This window comes from Pongo pygmaeus, chromosome 16 (genome assembly GCF_028885625.2).
Source record: "Pongo pygmaeus isolate AG05252 chromosome 16, NHGRI_mPonPyg2-v2.0_pri, whole genome shotgun sequence".
In the NCBI taxonomy this organism is placed as follows: domain Eukaryota; kingdom Metazoa; phylum Chordata; class Mammalia; order Primates; family Hominidae; genus Pongo; species Pongo pygmaeus.
Genome location: NC_072389.2, coordinates 15,050,265 through 15,072,512, shown reverse-complemented (window position 1 = coordinate 15,072,512; position 22,248 = coordinate 15,050,265).

Sequence of the window (22,248 nt, the reverse complement as noted above, 5' to 3'; positions counted from 1 at the left end):
ATGTAATGTGCAATGGAATGTGCAATGCAATGGAAAGGAATGGAATGCAACGTGGAATGGAATGTGAAATGGAATGGAATGGAATGTGGAATGGAAAGAATGCTATGTGTAAAGGAATGGAATGGAATGTGGAAAGGAATATGGAATGGAGTGGAATGGAATGGAATGTAGAACGGTTTGGAATGGAATGTGGAATGGAATATGGAATGGAGTGGAATGGAATGGAATGTAGAACGGTTTGGAATGGAATGTGGAATGGAAAGTGAAATGGAATGGAATGGAATGTGGAATGGAATGTTTAATGGAATGGATCACAGATTGCAATGTGGAATGGAATGTGGAATGGAATGGAAAGGAATGGAATGTGAAATAGAATGGAGTGGAATATGGAGTGGATTATGGAATGGAACGTGGAGTGGAATGGAATGTGGAGTGGAATGTGGAATGGAATGGATCGTGGAATGGAATGTGGAATGCAATGGAATGGAATGTAGAATGGAATGTGGAATTTAATGTGGAATGGAATAGAATGGAATAACGAATGGAATGGCATGGAAGAAGGAATAGACTGCAATGAAACAAGGAATGGAACGGAATGGAATGTGCAACGGAACATGCAATTGAACGTTGAATGGAACGTGTTATAGAACGTGGAATGGAATGGAATGGAATGCGGGATAGAAGGGAATGTGATGTGGAATGGAAAGTGGAATGGAATTTAATGGAATGTTTAATGGAATACAATGGAATGTGGAATGGAATTGAATCGAATGTGGAATGGAAGGTGGATTTGAATGGAAAGGAATGTGGAATGGAATGTAGAATGGAATGTGGAAACGATTGAAATGTGGAATGGAATGGAACAGAATGTGGAATGGAAAGGAATGAAATGTGTAATGGAATGGAATTGAACGTGGAATGGGATGGAAAGGAATGCGTAATGGAATGTCTAATGAAATGTGAAATGGAAGGTGGAATGAAATGTGGAATGGAACAGAATGAATGGAACATGGAATGGAATGGAATTTAACGTGGAATAGAATGTGGAATGGAATTTGAAATGGATTGCACAATGGAGTGGAATGGAATGTGGAATGGAAAGTGGAATGGAATTCAGTGAAATGGGGAATGGAATGTGGAATGGAATGTGGAATGGAATGGAATGGAATGTGGAATGGAATGTGGCATGGAAAGTGGAAAGCAATGGATTAGAATGTGGAACGGAATGTGAATGGAATGGAATGGGATGTGGAATGGAAAACTTAAGGCAACGTGCAATGGAACGTGGAATGGAATGTAATGGAACTGATTGTGGAATGAAATGGAATGGAATGCGTAATGGACTGCGAAATGGAATGTGGAATGTAATGTTGAATGGAATGGAATGGAATGTGCAATGGAATGTGGAATGGAATGTGGAAGGGAACATGGAATGGAATGGAATGGAATGTGGAATAGAGTGTGGAATAGAATGTACAATGGAATGTGGAAGGGAAAGCTATGTGTAATGGAATGTGGAAGAGAATGTGGAATGGAATGTGGAATGGAATGTAATTGATTGTTGAATGGAATGGATTTCAATGTGGAAAGGAATGTGGAAGGGAATACAATGCAATGTGGAATGAAACGGAATGAAATGTGGAATAGACTGTGGAATGTAATGTGGAAAGGAATGGAGCAGAAAGTGGAATGGAAGGTGGAAAGCAGTGTGGAATTGAATCTGGAATTGAACGGAATGGAATGTGGAAAGCAATGTGGAATTGAATGTGGAATAGAATGGAATGGAATGTGGAATGGAATGTGGAATTGAATGTGGAGAGGAATGTGGAATGGAAAGTGGAATGGATTGGAATGGAATGTTAAATGGAAAGGAATGGAATGTCTGATGGAATGTGGAATGGAATGGAATGGAACATGGATTGGAATGTGGAATGGAACATGGAATGGAACGTGGAATGGTACGTGGAATGGAATGTGGAATGGAAAGTCGAAAGGATTGGAAAGTGGAAAGGAATAGAATGGAATGTGGAATGGAAGGGAATGGAATGTGGAATGGAATGTGGAATGGAATGGAATGGAACGGGGAATGGATTGGAGTGGAATGTGAAATGGAATGTGGAACGGAAGGTGAAATGGAATGTGGAACGGAAGATGAAATGGAATGTGGAATGGAATGTGGAATGGAATGTGGAAAGGAATGGAATATAATGTGGAATGCATTGTGGAGTGGAATGGAAAGGAATGTGGAATGCAATGAGGAATGGAATGTGGAATGGTATGTGGAATGGAATGGAATGTGGAATGGAATGTGGAATGGAATTTGGAATGGAATATAAAGTAATGTGGAATGGAAGATGGAATGGAATGTGGAATGGACAGTGGAATGGAATGGAATGGAAACTGGAATGGAACATGGAATGAAACGTGGAAAGGAATGGAATGGAATGTGGAATGTTATGTGAAATGTAGGGTGGAATGGAATGTTGAATGGAATGTAAAGGAATGTGGAATGGAATGTGGAATGCAATGTGGAATGGAATGTCGAAGGGAACATGGAATATAATGGAATGGATTGTGGAATAGAATGTGTAACGTAATGTGGAGTTGAATGGAATGGAATGTGGAATGGAATGTGGAATGGAAAGGAATGGAATGTGGAACGGAATGGATTTTAATTTTTAAAGGAATGTGGCATGGAATGAAATGGAATGTTGAATGGAACGGAATGGAATGTGGAATGAATTGTGGAATGGAATGTGGAATGGAAAGGAATGGAATTTGGAATGGAATGTGGAGTGGAGAGCGGAATCGAATGTGTAATGGAACGGAATGCAAAGTGGAATGGAATTTGTAATGGAATTGTGGAATGGAACGTGAAATGGAACGGAGTGGAATTTGGAGCGGAACGTGGAATGGAATGGAATGGAAAATGAAATGGAAAGTGGAATGGATGGTGGAATGGAAAGGAATGGAACGTGGAATGGAATGTGGAATGGAATTTGGAAAGGATTGTAATGTGGAATGGAATGGAATGGAATGTGGAATGGAGTGCAATGGAATGAGGAATTGAATGGAATTGAACGTGGAATAGAATTGAAATGAATGTGTAATGCAATGTCGAAAGGAATACGAAATGAAAGGTGGAAAGAAATGTGGAATGGAATGGAATGGAATGTGGAATGGAATGCAATGGAATGTGGAATGGAATGGAATTGAACGTGGAATAGAATGGAAATGAATGTGTAATGCAATGACGAAAGGAATGTGAAATGAAAGGTGAAAAGAAATGTGGAATGGAACAGAATGAATGGAATATGGAATGGAATGGAATGGAACGTGGAATAGACCGTGGAATGGAAAGTGGAATAGAAGGTCGAATGGAATGGAATGGAATGTGGAATGGAATGTGGAATGGAAGGTGCAATGGAATGAGAAAAGGATTGTGAAATGGAGTGGAATGGAAAGGGGAATGGAAAGAGGTATGGAATGCAGTGGAAAGCGGAATGGAAAGTGGAAAGGAAAGGAATGGAACGTGGAATGGAATGTGGCATGGAAAGTGCAATGCATTGGATTGGAATGTGGAACGGAATGTGGAATGGACTGGAACGTAACGTGGAATGGAAAGTTTAATGGAATCTGGAATGGAAAGTGGAATCTAATGTGGAATGGAATGGAATGGGATTGAATGTGGAATGGAATGGAATGGAATGTGTAATGGAATGTGAAATTGAACGTGGAAAGGAATGTAATGGAACGAGCAATGGCATGTGGAATGGAATGCAACGGAATGTGGAATGGAATGGAGTGGAATGTGGAATGGAATGTGGAATGGAATGTGCAATGCAATGTGGAGTGGAATGGAATGGAATGTGGAATGGAACGTAGAAAGGAAGGTGGAATAGAATGGAATGGCACGTAGAATGGAAACTACAATGGAACGTGGAATGTAATGGAATGTAACAGGGAACAGAAAGTGGAATGTAACGTGGAATTTAAAGGAATGGAACGTGGAATGGAACGCGGGATGGAATGGAATGGAACGTAGAATGGAACATGGAATGGAATGTGGAATGGAAAGTGGAATGGAATGGAATGGAATGTGGAATGGAACCTGCAACGGAATGTGAAATGGGACTTTGAATGGAATGCTAGAATGGAATGGAATGCCAAGCGAAATGGAATGGAAGTTGCAATGGAAAGGAATGGAATGCAGAATGGAATGGAATGGAATGTGGAATGGAATGGAATGGAGTGTGGAATGGAATTGAATGGAATGGAACGTGCAATGGAATAGAATTTGGAGTGGAATGGAATGGAATGAAATGTGCAGTGGAATGGATAGTGGAATGGACTGGATTGCAATATGGAATGGAATGGAATGCAGATTGGAATTAAATGGGATGGAATGTGGAAAGGAACATGGAATGGAATTGAATCGAAAGTAGAATGGAATGGAATGGAAGCGGAATGGAATGGATAGGAACGTGGAATGGAATGGTTTGTCATGAGGAATGGAATGGAATTGAATGTGGAATGGAACGAATTGGAATGGAATGTGCAATGGAATAAAATGTGGAATGGAATGGAATCTCGACTGGAATGGAATGTGGAATGGATTTGAGTGGAATGTGGAATGGATCGGAATGGAATGGTAAGTGAAACGGAAAGTGAAATAAAATGGAATGGAATGTGGTATGGAACATTGAATGGAATGGAATGGAATTTGGAATGGAACGTGGAATGGAACGCGAAATGGAAAGTGGGATGGAATGTGGAAATTGGAATGGAATGGAACGGAATTTGGAATGGAATGGAGTTGAATGTGGCTAGGAATGGAATGCAGTGTGGACTGGAATGGACTGGAATGTGGAATGGAATGGAATCGAATTAATTTTGAATGGAATGGAATGTAATATGAAACGGAATGTAATGGAATGTGGAATGGAATGGAATCGAACATCGAATGGAATGGAAAGGAATGTGGAATTGAACGGAATGGAATCTGGAATGGAACGTGGAATGGAATGGAATGGAATGGAATGGAAAGGAATGTGGAATGGAATGCGGAATGGAATGGAATGTGAAATGGAATGGAACGTGGAAGGGAACGTGGAATGGAATGCAATGGAGTGTGGAATTAAATGGATTGGAATGTGTAATGGAGTAGAAAATGGAGTGGAATAGAATGGAATGTTGAAGGCAACGTGGAATTGAATTGAATGGAATGTGGAATGGAATGTGGACTGGAGTTGAGTGGATTGTGGAATGGAATGGAATGGAATGTGGAATGGAAAGGAATGGAATGCAATGTGGAATGGAATGTGGAGTTGAAAATAGTGGAATGTGGAATGGAATGTGGATTGGAATGGATTGTGGAATGGAGTGGAATGCAATGGAATGGAATGTATAATGGAATGGAATGTGGAATGGAAAGGAATGCAAAGTGGAATGGAATGGAACGTGGAAAGGAATGGAATGAAATGGAATATAGACTGGAATTGAATGGAATGGAATGTGGAATGCAATGTGGAATTGAACGGAAGAGAATGTAGAGAGGAATGTGGAATGGAAGGTGGAATGGAATGGAATGGAAGGGAATGTGGAATGGAATTGAATGTGGAATGGAATGGATTGGAATGTGGAATGGAATGGATTGGAATGCAGTGGAATGGAATGTGAAATAGAATGGAATGGAATGTTGTATCGAATGTGGAATGGAATGGAATGGAATGTGGAATGGAAAGTGGAATGCAGTGGAATGGAATGTGGAATTCAAAGTGGAATTGAATGGAATGCAATGAGGAATGGAAACTGAAAAGGAGTGGAATGGAATAGAATGGAATGTAGAATGAAATGAAATTGAATGTGGAATGGAAATTGCAATGGAACGTGGAATGGAATGTTGAATGGAATGTGGAATTGAACGTGGAATGGAATGGATTGTGGAATGGAAGGTAGAATGGATTGCAATGTGGAATGGAGAGTCGAATGTAATCTGGAATGGAATGTGAAATGGAATGGAATGGAACGAGGAATGGAATGGAATGGAATACGGAATGTAATGGAATGGAATGTGGAATGGAATGGAATGGAATGTGGAATGGAAAGTGGAATGGAATGGAATGGAATGTGGAAAGGAACCTGCAACGGAATGTGAAATGGAACTTTGAATGGAATGCTAGAATGGAATGGAATGCCAAGCGAAATGGAATGGAAGTTGCAATGGAAAGGAATGGAATGCGGAATGGAAAGGAATGGAATGTAGGATGGAATTTGGAGAGGAATTGAATGCAACGTGGAATTGAATGTGGAATGGAATGGAATGTGGAATGAATGGAATGGAATGTGAAATAGAATGTAATGGAATGTAGAATGGAATGTGGAATGGAATGGAATATGAAATGGAATGGAATGGAACGTGGAATGGAACGTGGAATGGAATGCAATGGAATGTGGAATTGAACTGAATGGAATGTGTAATGAAATAGAAAATGGAGTGGAATGGAATGGAATGTTGAAGGCAACGTGGAATTGAATGGAATGGAATGTGGAAAGGATTGCAATGTGGAATGGACAGTGGAATGTAATCTGGAATGTAATGTGGAATGGAATGGAATGGAATGTGGAATGGAATGGAATGGAATGTGGAATGGAAAGTGGAATGCAATGGAATGGAATGTGGAATGGAACCTGGAAAGGAATGTGAAATGGGACTTTGAATGGAATGCTAGAATGGAATGGAATGCCAAGCGAAATGGAATGGAAGTTGCAATGGAAAGGAATGGAATGCGGAATGGAATGCAATGGAATGTAGAATGGAATTTGGAGAGGAACTGAATGCAACGTGGAATGGAATGTGGAATGGAATGGAATGTGGAATGAATGGAATGGAATGTGGAATAGAATGGAATGGAATGTAGAATGGAATGTGGCATGGAAAGGAATATGAAATGGAATGGAATGGAACGTGGAATGGAACGTGGAATGGAATGCAATGGAATGTTGAGTTGAATGGAATGGAATGTGTAATGGCGAAAAAAATGGAGGGGAATGGAATGGAATGTTGAAGGCAACGTGGAATTGAATGGAATGGAATGTGGAATGGAATGTGGACTGGAGTTGAATGGAATGTGGAATGGAATGGAATGGAATGTGGAATGGAATGTGGACTGGAGTTGAAAGGAATGTGGAATGGAATGGAATGGAATGTGGAATGGAAAGGAAAGGAATGCAATGTAGAATGGAATGTGGAGTTGAAAGTACTGGAATGTGGAATAGAATGTGGATTGGAATGGATTGTGGAATGGAGTGGAATGGAATGGAATGGAATGGAATGTATAATGGAATGGAATGTGGAATGGAATGGAATGCAAAGTGGAATGGAATGGAATGTGGAAAGGAATGGAATGAAATGGAATATGGACTGGAATTGAATGGAATGGAATGTGGAATGCAATGTGGAATGGAACGGAAGAGAATGTAGAGAGGAATGTGGAATGGAAGGTGGAATGGAATGGAATGGAATGGAATGTGGAATGGAATGGGTTGGAATGTGGAATGGAATGCAATGGAATGCAGTGGAATGGAATGTGAAATAGAATGGAATGGAATGTCATATCGAATGTGGAATGGAATGGAATGGAATGTGGAATGGAAAGTGGAATGAAATGGAATGGAATGTGGAATTCAAAGTGGAATTGAATGGAATGCAATGAGGAATGGGACCTGAAAAGGAGTGGAATGGAATAGAATGGAATGTGGAATGGAATGGAATGGAATGTGGAAAGGAACCTGCAACGGAATGTGAAATCAAAATTTGAATGGAATGCTAGAATGGAATGGAATGTAGAATGGAATTTGGAGTGGAATTGAATGTAACGTGGAATGGAATGTGGAATGGAATGGAATGTGGAATGAGTGGAATGGAATGTGGAATGGAATGGAATGGAATGTAGAATGGAATGTGGAATGGAATTGAAAGTGGAATTGATTGTGGAATGGAATGGAATGGAACGTGCAGTGGAACGGAATGGAATTTGGAATGGAATGGGAGGAAATGCGGAATGGAATAGAATGGAATGGAATGGAATGGATTGTGGAATGGAATGGAATGGAATGTGGAATGGAATGGAATGGAATGTAGAATGGAATGGAATGGAATGTTCAATGGAATGGAATAGAATGCGAAAAGGAAGGCTGGAATGGAACGGAATGGTGAATGAAATGGAATGGAATGTGGAACAGAATGGAATGGAATGGAATGTAGAATGCAAAGGAATGGAATGCCTAATGGAATGGAATGGAATGTAGAATGGAATTTGGAAAGGAATGGAATGCAATGTGTAATGGAATGGAATAGAATGTGAAATACAATGGAATGGAATGTAGAATGGAATGAGGAATGGATTGTAATGCAATGTGGAATGGAATGTGGAATTGAATGGAAATGGAATTGAATGCAATGGAACGTGGAATGGAATGGAATGGAATGGAATGTGGAATTTAATTTGGAAAGGAGTGGAATTGAATGCAGAATGAAATGGAATGGAATGTGGAGTGGAATGGAATGGAATGGAATGTGGATTGGAATGGAATGGAATGTGGAATGGAATGTGGAAAGGAATGCAATGGATTGTGGAATGGAATGTGGAATGGGATGGAATGTGGAATGGAAAGGAAAGGAATGTGGAATACAATGTGGATTGGAATGGAATGGAATGTGAAATGGATTATGTAATGGAATGCAATGGAATGTGGAATGTAATGTGGAATGGAAGGGAATGGAATGTGGAATGGAATGCAATGGAATGTGGAATCGAAGGTGGAATGGAATGAAACACAATGTAGAAGGGAATGTGGAATTGAATGTAATGGAACGAGCAATGGAATGTGGAATGGAATGGAACATAATGTGGAATGGAATGGAGTGGAATGTGGAATGTAATGGATTGGAATGTGCAATGGAATGTGGAACAGAATGGAATGGAATGTGCAATGGAATGTGGAGTGGAATGGAATGGAATGGAATGTGGAACTTAATTTGGAAAGGAGTGGAATTGAATGCAGAATGAAATGGAATGGAATGTGGAGTGGAATGGAATGGAATGGAATGTGGATTGGAATGGAATGGAATGTGGAATGGAATGTGGAAAGGAATGCAATGGAATGTGGAATGGAATGTGGAATGGGATGGAATGTGGAATGGAAAGGAAAGGAATGTGGAATACAATGTGGAATGGAATGTAATGGAATGTGAAATGGATTATGTAATGGAATGCAATGGAATGTGGAATGTAATGTGGAATGGAAGGGAATGGAATGTGGAATGGAATGCTTGGAATGTGGAATCGAAGGTGGAATGGAATGAAACGCAATGTAGAAGGGAATCTGGAATGGAATGTAATGGAACGAGCAATGGAATGGAACATAATGTGGAATGGAATGGAGTGGAATGTGGAATGTAATGGATTGGAATGTACAATGGAATGTGGAATAGAATGGAATGGAATGGAATGTGCAATGGAATGTGGAGTGGAATGGAATGGAATGTGGAATGTAACGTGGAAAGGAAGGTGGAATAGAATGGAATGGAACGTAGAATGGAAAGTACAATGGAACGTGGAATGCAATGGAATGTAACATGGAACAGAAAGTGGAATGTAACGTGGAATTTAATGGAATGGAAAGTGAAATGGAACGTGGAATGGAACGTGGAATGGAACGTGGAATGGAATGGAATGGATTGTGGAATGGAACGTGGAATTGAACATGGAACGGAAAGTGGAATGGAATGGAATGGAATGTGGAATGGAATGGAATGCAACGTGGAATGGAATTGAATGGAATGGAACGTGGAATAGAATAGAATATGGAGTGTAATGGAATGGAATGGAATGTGCAGTGGAATGGAATGTGGAATGCAATGGATTGGAATGTGGAATGGAATGGAATGCACCTTGGAATTAAATGGAATGGAATGTGGAATGAAGCGTGGAATGGAATTGAATGAAAGTAGAGTGGAATGGAATGGAAGGAGAAATGGAATGGAATGGAACGTGGAATGGAATGGAATGGAAGGTGGAATGGAATGGATAGGAACATGGAATGGAATGGTATGTCATGGGGAATGGAATGGAATGGAATGTGGAATGGAACGGATTGGAATGGAATGTGGAATGGAATAAAATGTGGAATGAAATGGAATGTCGACTGGAATGGAATGTGGGATGGATTTGAATGAAATGTGGATGGGATCGGAATGGAATGGTAAGTGAAACGGAACGTGAAATCAAATGTAATGGAATGTGGCATGGAACATGGAATGGAATGGAATGGAACTTGGAATGGAACGTGGAAAGGAACGTGAAATGGAAAGCGGGAAGGAATGTGAAAATTGGAATGGAATGGAATGGAGTGGAACGGAATGGAATGGAATGTATAATGGAATGGAATGTGGAATGGAATGGAATGCATAGTGGAATGGAATGGAATGTGGAATGGAATGGAATGTGAAATGGAATGGAATGCAATGGAATATGGACTGGAATTGAATGGAATGGAATGTGGAATGGAATGTGGAATGGAACGGAAAGGAATGTAGAGAGGAATGTGGAATGGAAGGTGGAATGGAATGGAATGGAATGTTGAATGGAATGGAATGTGGAATGGAAGGGATTGGAATGTGGAATGGAATGCAAAAGAATGCAGTCGAATGGAATGTGAAATAGAATGGAATGGAATGTCGTATCGAATGTGGAATGGAATGGAATGGAATGTTCAATGGAATGTGGAATGGAAAGTGGAATGCAATGGAATGGAATGTGGAATTCAAAGTGGAATTGAATGGAATGCAATGAGGAATGGAACCTGCAAAGGATTGGAAAGGAATGGATTCCAATATGGAATGGAATGAAATTGAATGTGGAGTGGAAATTGGAATGCAACGTGGAATGGAATGGTGAATGGAATGTTGAATGGAATGTGGAATGGAACGTGGAATGGAATGGAATGTGGAATGGAATGAGGAATGGAACGTGGAATGGAATGCAATGTGGAATGGACTGTGTAATTTAATCTGGAATGGTATGTGGAATGAATGAAATGGAATGTGGAATGGAATGGAATGGAAAGTAGAATGGAATCTGGAATGGAATGGAATGCAATGTGGAATGGAATGTGGAATCGAATGGAATGTGGAATCGAATGGATTGTGGAATGGAATGTGGAATCGAAAGTGTAATGAAACGGAATGTGGAACGGATTGTGAAATAGAATGGAATGGAATGGAATGTGCAGTGGAATGGAAAGGAATTTGGAATGGAATGGGATGAAATGACGAATGGAATGGAATGGAATGGAATGGAATGGAATGGAATGGAATGTGGAATGGAATGGAATGGAATTTGGAATGGAATGGAATGGAATGTTGAATGGAATGGAATGGAACGCGAAATGGAATGCTGGAATGGAATGGAATGCCGAATGAAATGGAATGAAAGGTGGAACGGAAAGGAATGGAATGGAATGTAGAATGGAATGGAATGGAATGCGGAATGGAATGAAATGGAATGTAGAATGGAATGTGGAAAGGAATGGAATGCAATGTGTAATGGAATGGAATGGAATGTGTAATAAAATGGAATGGAATGTAGAATGGAATGTGGAATGGAATGGAATGGAATGTAGAATGGAATGTTTAATGGATTGGAATGCAATGTGGAATGGAAAGTGGAATCGAATGGAAATGGAATGGAATGGAATGGAATGGAATGTGGAATGGTATGGAACGGAATGGAATGTGGAACGGAATGTGGAAAGGAGGGGAATTCAATGCAGAATGAAATGCAACGGTATGTGGAGTGGAATGGAATGGAATGGAATGTGGAGTGGAATGGAATGGAATGTGGAAAGGAATGTAATGGAATGTGGAACAGAATGGAATGTGGAATGGAAGGAAAGGAATGTGGAATACAATGTTGAACGGAATGGAATGGAATGTGAAATGGATTATGTAAGAGATTGCAACGGAACGTGGAATGTAATGTGGAATGGAAGGGAATGGAATGTGGAATGAAATGGAATGTGGAATGAAAAGTGGAATAGAATGGAATAGAATGTAGAAGGGAATGTGGAATGGAATGTAATGGAACGAGCAATTGAATGTGGAATGCAATGGAACAGAAGGGGGAATGGAATGCAGTGGAATGTGGAATGGAATGGAGTGGAATGTGGAATGTAATGGATTGGAATGTGCAATGGAATGTGGAATGGAATGGATTGGAATGTGCAATGGAATGTGGAGTGGAATGGAATGGAATGTAGAATGGAACGTAGAAAGGAAGGTGGAGTTGAATGGAATGGAACGTAGAATGGAAAGTACAATGGAATGCGGAATGTAATGGAACGTAACATGGAACAGAAAGTGGGATGTAACGTGGAATTTAATGGAATGGAACGTGAAATGGAACGTGGAATGGAACGTAATGGATCGTGGAATGTAACGTGGAATTGAACGTGGAATGGAAAGTGGAATGGAATGGAAAGGAATGTGGAATGGAATGGAATGGAATGTGGATTGGAATTGAATGGAATGGAGCGTGGAAAGGAATAGAATATGGAGTGGAATGGAATGGAATGGAATGTGCAGTGGAATGGAAGGTAGAATGGAATGGATAGGAACGTGGAATGGAATGGTATGTCATGGGGAATGGAATGGAATGGAATGTGGAATGGAACGGATTGGAATGGAATGTGGAATGGAACAAAATGTGGAATGGAATGGAATGTCGACTGGAATGGAATGTGAAATGGATTTGAATGGAATGTGGTTTCCATCGGAATGGAATGGTAAGTGAAACGGAACGTGAAATCAAATGGAATGGACTGTGGTATGGAAAATGGAATGGAATAGAATGGAACTTGGAATGGAACGTGGAATGTACTGGAATGGAACGCGAAATGGAAAGTGGGATGGAATGTGGAAATTGGAATGGAATGGAATGGAATGTGGAATGGAATGGAGTTGAATGTGGCAAGGAATGGAATGGAATGTGGACTGGAATGGTATGGAATGTGGAATGGAATGGAATCGAATTGATTTTAAATGGAATGGAATGTTACGTGGAATGGAATTTAATGAAATGTGGAATGGAATGGAATCGAACATGGAATGGAATTTAAAGGAATGTGGAAATGAATGGAATGGAATCTGGAATGGAACGTGGAATGGAATGGAATGGAATGGAATGGTATGTGGAACGGAATGGATGGAATGTGGAATGGAATGAGGAATAGAATGGAATGTGAAATGGAATGGAATGGAAATGGAATGGCACGTGGAATGGAAGGCAATGGAATGTTGAATTGAATGGAATGTAATGTGTAATGGAATAGAACGAGGAGTGGAATGCAATGGAATGTTGAAGGCAACGTGGAATTGAATGGAATGGAAGGCGGAATGGAATGTGGAATGGAGTTGAATGGAATGTGGAATGGAATGGAATGGAATGTGGAATGGAAACGAATGGAATGGAATGTGGAATGGAATGCGTATTGGAAAGTAGTGGAATGGGGAATCTAATGTGGATTGGAATGGATTGTGGAATGGAGTGGAATGGAATGGAATGGAATGTATAATGGATTGGAATGTGGAAAGGAATGGAATGCAGAGTGGAATGGAATGGAATGTGGAATGGAATGGAATGAAATGGAATATGGACTGGAATTGAATGGAATGAAATGTGGAATGTAATCTGGAATGGAATGTGGGATAGAATGGAATGGAATATGGAATGGAACGTGGAATGGAATGGAATGGAATGTGGAATGGAACGGAATGGAATTTGGAATGGAACGTGGAATGGAATCGAATGGAATGTGGAATGGAACCTGGAAAGGAATGTGAAATGGAACTTTGAATAGAATGCTAGAATGGAATGGAATGCCGAGTGAAATGGAATGGAAGGTGTAATGGAAAGGAATGGAATGCGGAATGGAATGGAAGAGAATGTAGAATGGAATTTGGAGTGGAATTGAATGCAAAGTGGAATGGAATGTGGAATGGAATGGAATGTGAAATGAATGGAATGGAATGTGGAATGGAATGGAATGGAATGTAGAATGGAATGTGGAATGGAATGGAATGAAATCTGGAATTGAATGTGGAATCGAATGGAATGTGGAATTGAAAGGATTGTGGAATGGAATGTGGAATCGAAAGTGGAATGGAATGGAATGGAATGTTCAGTGGAATGGAATGAAATTTGGAATGGAATGGGATCAAATGCCGAATGCAATGGAATGGGATGGAATGGAATGGAATGGAATAGAACGGAATGTGGAATGGAATGGAATGGAATGTGGAATGGAATGGAATGGAATGCGAAATGGAATGCTGGAATGGAATGGAATGCTGAATGAAATGGAATGGAAGGTGGGATGGAAGGGAATGAATGGAATGTAGATTGGAATGGAATGGAATGCGGAATGGAACGGAATGGAATGTAGAATGGAATGAGGAAAGGAATGGAATGCAATATGTAATGGAATGGAATGGAATGTGGAATTGAATGGAATGGAATGTGGAATGGAATGGAATGAAATGGAATGTGGAATTGAATGGAATGGAATGTGGAATGGAATGGAATGGAATGTGGAATGGATTTTGGAACGAATTGGAATAGAATGGAATGGAATGTTGAATGGATTGTGGAATGGATTGGAATGAAACTTGGAATGGAATGTGAAATGGAATGGAATGGAATGTGTAATGGAATGGAATTGAATGTGGAATGGAATGGAATGGAATGCAATGTGGAATGGACTGGAATGGAATGGCGTTGAATGGAATGCGGAATCGAGTGGAATGGAATGCAAGGTGGAGTGGGTTTTAACAGAATGGAATGTAATGGAATGTGGAAAGGAATGGAAATTAATGTGTAATGGTATGAGTAAGGAATGTAATGGAAAGTGAAATGGAATGTGGAATGGAATGTCGAATGGAACGGAAGGGAATGTGGAATGGAAAGTGGAATGGTATACGGAACGGAATGTGGAAAAGAACGGAATGGAATGTGCAATGGAAAGTGGCATGGAATGTGGAATGGTAAGTGGAATGAAAGTGGAATGGAATGGAATGAAAAGTGGAATGCAATGTAGAATGGAATGGAATGGAATGTGGAATGGAATGTGGAATGGTAAGTGGAATGAAAGTGGAATGGAATGGAATGAAAAGTGGAATGCAATGTAGAATGGAATGGAATGGAATGTGGAATGGAATGTGGAATGAAAGGGAGTGGAACGAGGAATAGAAAATGGAATGGAAAGTGGAATAGAACGTGGAATTAAACTTGGAATGGGATGTGGAATGGAATGTAGAATGGAATAGAATGGAATGTGAAGTGGAATGGAATGGAAAGTGGAATGGAAAGTCGAATGGAATGGAATGGAATGTGGAATCTAATGTGGAATGCAATGGAATGGAATGTAAAAAGGAATGTGGAATGGAATAGAAAAGAATTTGGAATGGAATGGAATTGAATGGAATGTGGAATTGAATGGGGAATGGAATGGAATGGAATGAAACGTGAAATTGAATGGAATGAAATGTGGAATGGAATGGAATGTGGAAAGGAATGGAATGGAATGTGGAATGGAATGTGGAATGGAATGGAATGGAATTTCGAATACAATGGAATAGAACGGAATGGAATGTGGAATGAAATGTAATGTGCAATGGAATGTTGAATGGAATGTGGAATGGTATGTGGAATTCAATGTAAAGAAATGTGGAATGGATTGAGAGGTGGAATGTGGAATGGAATGTGGAATTTAAGGGACTGGAATGGGGAATGGAATGCGGAATGAAATGTTGAATGGAATGTGGAATGGAACGGAATATGGAATGGAATGGAATGGAATGGAATGAGGAATTGAAGTTAGAATTGACTGGAATGGAATGTGGAATAGAACGGAATGGAATGTGGAATGGATTGTGGAATGGAATTGAATGGAATGTGGAATGGAATAGAATGGAATGTGGAATGGAAGGGGAATGGAATGGAATGGAATGTGGAAAGGAATGTGGAATGGAAGGGACTGGAATTTGGAATGTAAGATGGAATGGAATGGAATGGAATGTGGAATGAAATGGAATGAAACATCAAATGGAACGTGGACTGAATCGTGGAATGGATCGTGGAATGGAACGTGGCCTAGGATGTGGAATGGAATGTGGAATGGAATGGAATGGAATGTGGAATGGAATGGAATGGAATGTGGAATGGAAAGAACTGGAATGTGTAATGGAAAGAATGCAATGTTCAATGCAGTGGAATTGTATGGAATGTGGAGTGGACAGGAATGGAATGGAATGGAATGGAATGTGCAATGGAATGGAATGGAATGTGCAATGGAATGGAATGGAAAGTGGAATGTAATAGAATGGAATGCAGAATGGAATGGAATGGAAAGTGGAATTGAATGGAATGGAATGGAAAGTGGAATGGAACATGAAATTAAAAGGAATGGAACGTGGAATGGAAAGTGGATTTGAATGGAATGGAACATGAAACGGATTGTGGAATGTAATGCGGAATGGAATGTGAAATGGAATGTGGAGTGGAACGTGGAATGGAATGGAATGGAATGTGGAATTGAATGTGGAATGGAACGTGGAATGGAACCCAGAATGGAATGGAATGGAATGTGGAATGGAATGTGGAATGGAAAGCGTAATGGAACCTGTAGTGGAATGTAATGTAATGTGCAAAGGAATGTGCAATGGTAAGGAATGGATTGTGGAATGGAATGAGGAATTGAATGTGGAATAGAATGGTATGGAATGTGGAATGGAAAGTGGATTGGAATGGAATGGAATCCTGAATGGAATGCTACGGGTTGTGGAATGGAATGTGGACTGGACTGGAATGCAAACAGAAATGGAACGTGGAATGGAATGTGGAATGGAATGGAATGGATTGTAGAATGGAATGGAATGGAATGTGAAATGGAATGTGGAATGGAATGAGGAAAGGAAAGTGGAATGGAATGGAATGGAATGTGGAATGGAACATGGAATGGAATGGAAAGGAAAGTGGAATGGAACGTAGAATGGAATGTGGAATGGAATGGAAAGGAATGTGAAATGGAATGTGGAAAGAATAGAATGGAATGGAATGTGGAATAGAAAGTGGACTGGTATGTGGAATGGAGCTTGGAATGGAATGGAATGAAATGTGGAATGGAATGGATTTCACATTCCATTCCATTCCATTCCACATTCCATTCCATATTCCATTCCATTCGATTCCACATTCCATTCCATGTTCCATTCCACGTTCCATCTCATTCCATTCCACATTCCATTCCACGTTCCGTTACACATTCCATTTCACATTCCATTTCACATTCTATTCCATTCCATCCCATTTCACACTCCATTCTACATTCCACTCCACATTCCTTTCCATTCCATTCCACATTCCATTCCACATTCCATTCCATTCCATTCCACGTTCCATTCAACGTTCCATTCCACATTCCATTCCAGTTTCCATTCCACATTCCATTCCAGTTTCCATTCCATACCATTCAACTTTTAATTCCACGTTCCATTCCACATTCCATTCCACATTCTAATCCATATTCCATTCCATTCCTTTCCACATTCCATTAGACATTCCATTTAACGTTCCATTCCTTTCCATTCCACTTTCCAATCCACGTTCCATTCCACGTCCCATTCCATTTCATTCCACGTTCAATTCCACAGTCAATTCCATTCCATTTCGCTTTCTGTGCTACATTCCATTCCACATTCAATTCCACGTTCCATTCCGTCCATTCCACATTCCATTCTACACTCCATTCCTCATTCCATTCCAAATTCCATTCCGTTCCATTCCACATTCCATTCCACATTCCTTTCCAAGTTCCATTCCACATTCCATTCCATTCCATTCCACATTCCTTTCCACATTCCTTTCCACATTCTGTTCAATGACATTTCACATTCCATTCCTCATTCCATTCCACATTCCGTTGCACATTCCATTCCATTCCATTCCACATTCCATTCTACGTTCCTTTCCATTCCATTCCACCTTCCATTCCACTTTCCATTCCACAAAATTCCACGTTCCGTTTCGCATTCCATTCCTTTGCATTCCACGTTGCATTTCACATTCAATTCCACATTCCATTCCACATCCCTATCCATTCCATTCCTCATTCCATTCCACGTTCCATTCCACGTACCATTCCATGTTTCATTCCACGTTCTATTCCATTCCATTCCACGATCCATTCCACGTTCCACTCCACATTCCATTCCAGATTCAATTCCATTCCGTTCCATTCCATTGCACATTCCTTCCACATTCCATGCCATATTCCATTCCATTCCATTACACGTTCCATTCCACGTTCCACTCCACGATCCATTCCACGTTCCATTCCATTCCATTCGACATTTCTTTCCACCTTCCATTTCGCAATACAATCCACATTCCTTTTGACATACCATTGCATTCCCTTCCACAATCCATTCCACATTCCTTTGCACATTCCATTCCATTCTATTACACATTCCATTCCACATTCCATTCCCTTCCATTCAACATTCCATTCCACATTCCATTCCACTACATTCCACATTCCAGTCCAGGTTCCGTTTCACGTTCCATTTCATTCCAGTCCACATTCCATTCCACGTTCCATTTCACATTCCATTCCACATTCCATTTCATATTCCTTTCCATTTCATTCCACATTTCATTCTACATACCATTCCACATTCTTTTAAATTCCATTACACATTCTATTCCACGTTCCATTCCATTCCATTCCACTTTCCATTCCACTTTCCATTCCACCTTCCATTCCACTATCAATTCCATTCGATTCCACTTTCCATTCCAAATTCCATTCCACATTCCATTCCACATTCCATTGCGTTCCATTCCACATTTCATTCCATATTCCTTTGCACATTCCTTTCCATTCTTTCCACATTTCATTCCACATTCCATTCCACATTCCATTTCACATTCTATACCACTTGCCTTTCCACGTTCGATTCCATGTTCCATTCAATTCCGTTCCACGTTGCACTCCATTCCGTTCCACATTCCGCTTCATGCCATTCCACGTTCCATTCCACGTTCCATTTCACATTCCATTCCGTTCCATTCCATTCCATTCTGTTCCATTACATTCCATTCCACACTCTTCCATTCCATTCCATTCCACATTCCATTCCATTCCATTCCATTCCATTTACAATTCCATTCAATTCCATTCCACATTACATTCCACATTCCGTTCCACATTCCATTCCGTTCCTTTCCACAATCCATTCCACACTCCATTCCAGATTTCATTCCACATTCCATTCCGTACCATTCCGCATTCCTTTCCATATTCCATTCCACATTCCTTCCCATTCCATTCCACATTCCTTTCCATTCCATTCCACATTCCATTCCGTTCCATTCCACATTCTATTCTGCATTCCATTAAATTCCATTCCACATTCCATTCCATTACATTCCAAATTCCATAACTTTCTGTTCCACATTCCATTCCACGTTCAATTCCACGTTGCATTCCACATTCCATTCCACGTTCCATTCCATGTTCCATTCCTTTCCGTTTCACGTTCCATTCCACGTTCCATTCCACATTGCATTCCACATTCCATTCCACGTTCCATTCCACATTCCACTTCACATTCCATTCCACGTCTTATTCCATTCCATTACACATTCCATTCCACATTCAATTCCATTCCTTTTCAACAATCCATTACACATTCCATTTCACATTTCATTCCACTTTCCATTCCACATTCCATTCCATTCCATTCCATTCCATTCCATTCAATCCCACATTCCATTCTATTCCATTCCACATTGTATTGCACTTTCCATTCCACTTTCCATTCCACTTTTCTCTCCACGTTCCATTCCACATTGCATTCCTTTCCACATTCCACTCCACATTATATTCCATTCCATTCCATATTCCATTCCACTTTCCATTCCACATTCTCTTCCACATTACATTCCATTTCAGTCCATATTCCTTGCCACATCCCATTGCTATTCCAGTCCACATTCGATTCCACATTCCACTCCATTCCTTTCCACATTCCATTCCATTCGAATCCACTTTCCATTCCACATTCCATTCCATTCTATTCCACATCCTATTCTCCATTCCATTCCACATACCATTCCTTTCCATTGCACATTCCATTCCACAATCCATTCCATTTCCTTCCTCGCTCTATTCCACATTCCATTCCACATTCCGTTCCATTCCATTCCAATGTTCCATTCCACATTCCATTCCACGTTCCATTCCATTGCATTCCACGTTCCATTCCATTCCATTCCACGTTCCATTCCATTCCATTCCACCTTCAATTCCACATTCCACTCCACTCCTTTCCACATTCCTTTCCACATTCCTTTCCCTTCCACTTCAGCTTCAATTCCACATTATATTACATTCCATTCCATTCGACATTCCATAGCATTCCATTCAATTCCATCATTCCTTTCCACATTCCATTCCATTCCATTCCATTCCATTCCATTCCATTCCATTCCATTCCACATTCCATTCAATTCCATTCCAGTCCATTCCATATTCCAATCAATTACATTCCATATTCCATTCCATTCAATTCCAAATTTCATTCCATTCCATTCCACGTTCCATTCCATTCAATTCCACATTCCATTCCATTCCATTTCACATTCTATTCCACATTCCATTCCATTCAATTCCACCTTCCATTCCACGTTCAATTCCATTCCATTCCATTCCACATTCTATTCCATTCCATTCCACAATCCATTCCACATTCCATTCCTCATTCCATCCCACATTCCATTCCATTCCATTGCATCTTCAATTCCACGTGAAATTCCATTCCATTCCATTCAACTTTCCATTCCACATTCCATTCCTTTCCATTCCACATTCTTTCAATTCCATTCTGCATTCCATTCCATTGCATTCCATTCCATTGTACATTCCATTTTATTCCATTCCACGTTCCATTTCACGTTCCATTTCACGTGTCATTCAAAGTTCCATTCGACATTACGTTTCATTCCACTTTACATTCCATTGCATTCCACGTTCCATTCCATTCCACATTCAATTCCATTCCATTCCACATTCCATTCCATTCCATTCTAAAATCCATTCCATTTCATTCCACATTCCATTCCGTTCCATTTAATTCTATTCTACATTCCATCCCATTCCATTCCATTCCACATTCCATTCCTTTCCATTCCACATTCCATTCCTTTCCATTCCATTCCTCATTCCATTCCAATCCATTCCACATTGCATTCCACATTCCTTTAAACATTCCATTGCACTTTCCATTCCACGTTCCATTTCACGTTCCATTCCATTCCATTCCACATCCCGTACCATCCCAATCCGTTCCATTCCACTTTCCATTCCTTTCCATTCCATTCCAAATTCCATTCAATTACATTACACATTCCTTTCCTTTCCATTCCACTTTCCATTCCACATTTCATATAACGTTCCGTTCCAAATTCCATACCGCATTCCATTCCACGTTCCATTCCATTCCATTCCACGCTCCATTCCATTTATTTCCACGTTCCATTCCAAATTCCATTCCGCATTGTATTCCCGTTTCCATTCCACGTTGCATTCCATTCCATTCCACGTTCCTTTCCATCTTCCATTCCATTCCATATTCCATTCCACATTCCATACCATGTCCCATTCCACATTCCATTCCACGTTCCTTTCCACGTTCCATTCCAAGTTCCATTCCACGTTCCATTCCAAATTCCATTCCATTCCATTCCATATTTCATTCCACATTCTATTCCACATTCCATTCCATTTCATTCCACATTCCATTCCACATTCCATTCCATTTCATTCCACATTCCATTCCACATTCCATTACGCATTCCATTCCATTCCACATTCCATTCCACATTCCATTCCATTTCATTCCACATTCCATTCCACATTCCATTCCACATTCCATTCCATTCCACATTCCACTCCACATTCCATTACATTGCATTCCATTTTCCATTCCACGTTGCACTCCACATTCCATACCATTCCATTCTCTTGCAATTTCCATTCCACTTTCCATTCCACAATCCATTCCACATACCGTTCCATTCCATTCCACATTACATTCCACGTTCCACTCCATTCCATTCCACCTTTGAT